Source organism: Rhinopithecus bieti, unplaced genomic scaffold, assembly GCF_001698545.2.
Source record: "Rhinopithecus bieti isolate Rb0 unplaced genomic scaffold, ASM169854v2 scaffold_28940, whole genome shotgun sequence".
Taxonomy (NCBI): Eukaryota; Metazoa; Chordata; class Mammalia; order Primates; family Cercopithecidae; genus Rhinopithecus; species Rhinopithecus bieti.
Window position 1 is genome coordinate 22034 of NW_016812531.1, and position 5654 is coordinate 27687.

Genomic DNA, 5654 nt, shown 5'->3' on the forward strand with positions numbered 1-5654 from the left:
TTTTTAAAAATCAGCATGCTTCACAAAATTGAAAATAATCAAATTTTATTTTTGAAAGAAACACTTCAACCTGGGAAAGTAATATATTTATATATAGTTTATGTTCATCTATAGCACACAGAAAACATTTTCTCTGGGCTCCACATCATCATTTTAGAGCATTCTCACTTGTTTGAAATTTTATGGAAAAAAAGGAGAGAAAATTTTCCTGAACAGAGTTAGTGTTTTCAAAATAATCTGTGAAGTAAATCTTCAGGAAACAGTTCTGTTGTCAGATCTTGGCCATTTTATGTAAATAATCTACCTTTTTATCCTTCTGAGACAAATTTCAAGTTTAAGAAACATTTTTATTTTATTCTATTATAATAAACATTCATTAAATATGAAAAAACATTTGCTGACAACTAATGCCACCTGCTAAAATTAGTGGCTTTCACTGTTGATGGTTTGAAGATCTAAGCAAAAGGAAGAGCTGTGAGGCCAAGGCAGGTTGAGTGATGCAGAGATAGAGCATCCCTGCCCTGACAAGAGGTTGGGAAGGTGCTGCTCTTTCACTGTTATATTACAGAGCTTCTTAATTCTTACGTTCGGACTCCTAATTCTGTTGCTTACTCCAAAAATATAGATGGACAGGTGACCAAGGTGGTGACCTTAATATATCACTTTACCTCCTTCCCTCCATTTCTTCCCCAAATTCCCACCTAGTGACTCACTTCTGAGCATAGTTGGGAAGTCTCTTCCCATTCTGGAAACCAGAATAGGGCTTTTCTACAGCTCTGTGGTGAGAGATTCCAAGAAAAGCCTAGAAGTAATTGAGGAGGTGGGAGGAGTGGGGAGCAGTTCTCAAACCTGCTTGCTCTCTTCTCTCTTTCACCCACCCCAGGGAAAAGCCTCTTTGGGACATTTTTGCTATCTTTCACCTGATTTTGTAGTGCAGAATACTGAGACCCTCACCCTAACTGTCTCACATCCAGGTCACCCAGAAGAGCCTCGTCTTGCTGCAGGGTCACTATCTGCCAGTCCATGCCCGCTCTGATACCTCTTCATTTATGCTAGGGCCCGAGGAACACTCTCCACTGACCATTCTCACTATATGGGCTTTCTCAACTCAGAAGCCCGTAATACTACTATTTCTTCTTTTTCTTCTTCTTTCTTCCTTCTTCCTTCTTTTCTCTCCTCTCTCCTCTCTCCTCTCTCCTCTCTCCTCCTCCTCCTCTTCTTCTTCTTCTTCTTCTTCTTCTTCTTCTTCTTCTTCTTCTTCTTCTTCTTCTTCTTCTTCTTCTCTTCCTCCTCCTCCTCCTCCTTCTTCTTTTTTCTTCTTCCTCTGTCTCTCTCCCTCGCTCTCTCTCATCACTTCTTCTCACTTTAGACATGTTTATTTTCCTTTGTTTTTTACCTTAGTACTCACCCATTGACCAACCCAGAAATGTGGCTACTATCCTTGAATCGCTCTACATTGTCCCTCATGTTCAATTAATAACCAAGTCTGGTTAAGTCTCAATTTATTTATTTATTTATTTATTTATTTATTTATTTATTTAGATGGAGACTCACTCTGTCAGCCAGGCTGGAGTGCAGTGGCACGATCTTGGTTCACTACAACCTCTGCCTCCCAGGTTCAAGGGATATTCCTGCCTCAGCCTCCAGAGTAGCTGAGACTACAGGTGCATGCCACCATGCTCAGCTAATTTTTATTTTATTTTATTTTAGTAGAGATGGGGGTTCAGCCATGTTAGCCCCACTGGTTTCAAACTCCTGACCTTAGGTGATCTGCCAACCTCGGCCTCCTGATTGCTGGGATTACAGGCGTGAGCTACCCCACCCAGCCTCAATTTATCTTTTAGAAACAACTTTATGGAGATACAATTTACAATCCGTAAGATTTGCCCATTTAAAGTGTAAAATTCAATGGTTTTTAATATATTCATAGATACATGCAATCATCATCACAGTCAACTTTAGGATATTTTCATCACCTCAAAAAGTGACCTCCTGGCCGGGCACTCACACCTGTAATCCCAGCACTTTGGGAGGCCGAAGCGGGTGGATCACGAGGTCAGGAGATCGAGACCATCCTGGCTAACACGGTGAAACCCCATGTCTACCAAAAATACAAAAAAATTAGCCAGGCATGGTGGCGGGCTCTTGTAGTCCCAGCTACTCCGGAGGCTGAGGCAGGAGAATGGCCTAAACCCGGGAGGCGGAGCTTGCAGTGAGCCGAGATCGAGCCACTGCACTCCAGCCTGGGCGACAGAGAGACTTCGTCTCAAAAAAAGAAGCGACCTCCTATTCTTTTGCTGTCACTCTCCTATTCCCCCATCCTCTTCATACCAAAGCAATTATTAATATGTTTTCTGTCTATACATCTCCCTATTTTGACATTTCATAGGAATAAAATTGCATAATATGTATTCTTTGGAAATTGGATTTTTTATTTAGCATGATGTTTTTAAGCTTTATGATTCCAATATGACTACTCATTTGAGGAATTGCCAAACTATTTTCCAAAGTGGCTGAATATTTTACATTCCTACCAGTAGTGTATGACGGTTTTGATTTCGCCACATTCTTGTCAACATTTGTTATTATCTGAAATTTTGATTCCAGCCATTTTAGTGGGGTGAAGTGGTATATCATGGTGGTTTTATTTGCATATCCTTGATGACTAATAATGTGGTACATCTTTTCATGTGCTTATTGGTCATTCGTATATCCTCCTTGGATCAATGTCTATTCAAATCTTTGTGCACTTTTTATTCGAGTTATTTTTATTATTGAGTTGCAAGCGTTTTATATATTCTAGACAGAAATCCCTTACTACATACATGATTTGCATATATTTTAGCCCATTCTGTGGAGTTTTTAATCACTTTCATAATGGTGCCTTTTGAAACACAATGGTGTTTGGCCAGGCACGGTGGCTCATGCCTGTAATTCCAGCAATTTGGGAGGCCAACGCAGGTGAATCACTTGAAGTCAGGAGTTTGAGACCAGCCTGGCCAGCATGGTGACCCCGCCTTTACTAAAATACAAAAAATTAAACGGGTGTGGCAGNCTTCTGGTATTGGTGTAATATCTAAGAATCTTTTGAATTCAAGAGTCATTTGAATCTAAGAATCCTTTGTAATCCAAGGTCACAAATATTTATCCCTATATTTTCCTCTAAGAGTTTTATAGTTCTAGCTCTTCCAGTTAGGTCTTTGACTCAGTTTGAATTAATTTTTTATAAGGCGGGAGGTAAGAGTGTAACTTCATTCTTTTATATGTGGCTATCCAGTTGGCCCAGCATCTTTTGTTGAAAAGACTATTATTTCTCCACTGAATTGTCTTGGAACCTTTGTCAAAATTCAGTTGAGATTAGTCATGTTGTTTTACTTTTGGACTCTCAAAACAATTCCATTGGTCGGGTGTGGTGGCTCACGCCTGTAATCCCAACACTTTGGGAGGCCAAGGGGGGGCAGATCACTTGAGGTCAGGAGTTTGAGACCAGCCTGGGCAACATGGCAAAACCCTGTTCCTACTAAAAAAAAAAATAGAAAAATTAGCTGGGAGTAGTGGAGTGTGCTTGTAGTCCTAGCTACTCAAGAGGCCGAGGCAGTAGAATCACTTGAACACAGGAGGTGGAGGTTGCAGTAAGCTGAGATCATGCCACTGCACCCCAGCCCGGGTGACAGAATGAGACTCCATCTCAAAATAAAATAAAATAAAATAAAATAAAATAAAATAAAAGCTAGAAATTATTAAGTGTAATGAGGAAGGCATGTCAAAAGCCAAAATAGGGCCAGGTGTGGTGGCTCACGCCTGTAATTCCAGCATTTTGGGAGGCTGAGGTAGGCAGATTACGAGGTCAGGAGTTTGAGACCAGCCTGGCCAACATGGTGAAACGCTGTCTCTACTAAAAATACAAACATTAGCCAGGCGTGGTGGCCTGTGCCTGTAATCCTAGCTACTCAGGAGGCTGAGGCAAGAGAATCGCTTGAACCCGGGAGGTGGAAGTTGCAGTGAGCCAGCACTGTGCCAGTGCACTCTAGCCTGGGCACAAAAAGGCAAAACATCCTTATTGCTAATATGGAGAAAGTTTTAGTGGTCTGAATAGATCAAACCAGCCACAACACTCCCTTAAGCCAAAGCCTAATGCAGAGCAAGGCATTAACTCTCTTCAGTTGTGTGAAGGTTGAGAGAGGTGAAGAAGGTGCAGAAGAAAGATTTGAATCTAGCAGAGGCTGGTTCACGAAGTTTGAGAAAAGACATTATCTCTATAACATAACAGCACAAGGTAAAACAACAAGTGCTGATATAGAAGCTACAGCAAGTTACCCAGAAGATTTAGCCAAGATAATTGATGAAGGTGGCTACACTAAATGACAAATGTTCAATGTAGATGAAACCACCTTCCATTGGAAGAAGATGCTATCTAATACTTTCATAGCTAGTGAGAAGTCAATGCATGACTTCAAAGCTTTAAAGAACAGACTCACTCTCCTTAGGGACTTATGCAGCTGGTGACCTGAAGTTGAAGCCAATGCTCATTGACCATTCTGAATATCCTAGGGTCCTAAGGAATTTTGCTAAATCTACTCTACTTGTGCTCTAGAAATGGAACAACCAACCAAGCCTGGATGATAGCATATATGTTTACAGCATGGTTTATTGAATATTTTAAATTAACTACTGAGACCTATTGCTCAGTAAAAAAGATTCCTTTCAAAATATTACTGCTTATTGACAATGTACCTAGTTATTGAAGAGCTCTGATGAAGATGTGCAAAGTGATCAATGTTGTTTTCGTAGCTGCTAATACAGCATCCATTTTGCAGCCCATGGATCAAGAAGTAATTTCGACTTTTGAGGTTTATTATTTAAGAAATACATTTCATAAGACAATAGCTGCCATAGATAGTGATTCCTCTTATGGATTAGGACAAAGTAAATTGACAATCTTCTGGAAGGGATTCATCATTCTAAATGCTATTAAGAACATTTCTGAATCATGGGAGGAGGTCAAAATATCAACATTAACAGGAGTTTGGAAGAAGTTGATTCCAATTATCATGGATGACTTTGAGGGTTTCAAGACTTTAGTAGAGGAAGTCACAGCGGATATGGTGGAAATAGCAAGAGAACTAGAATTAGAAATAGAGCCTGGTCCAGGCATGGTGGCTCACGCCTGTAATCCCAGCACTTTGGGAGACTGAGGCAGGCAGATCACGAGGTCAGGAGTTCGAGACCAGCCTGACCAACATGGTGAAACCACATCTCTACTAAAAATACAAAAATTAGCCAGGCGTGGTGGCATGCACCCATAATCCCAGCTATTCAGGAGGCTGAGGCAGGAGAATGGCTTGAACCCGGGAGGTGGAGGTTTCAGTGAGCCAACATCACACCACTGCACTCCAGCCTGGGTGACAGAGCAAGACTCCATCTCAAAAAAAAAAAAAAAAAAAGGTAGAGCCTCAAGATGTGAATAAATTGCTGCAATGTTATGATAAAACTTAAATGGATGAGGAGTTGTTTCTTATGGATGAGCAAAGAAAGTGGTTTCTTGAGATGGAATCTGCTCCTGGCGAAGATGCTGTGAACAATGTTGAAATGACAACAAAGGATTTAAAATATGCCATGAACTTAGTTGATACAGCAATGGCAACGTTTGAGAA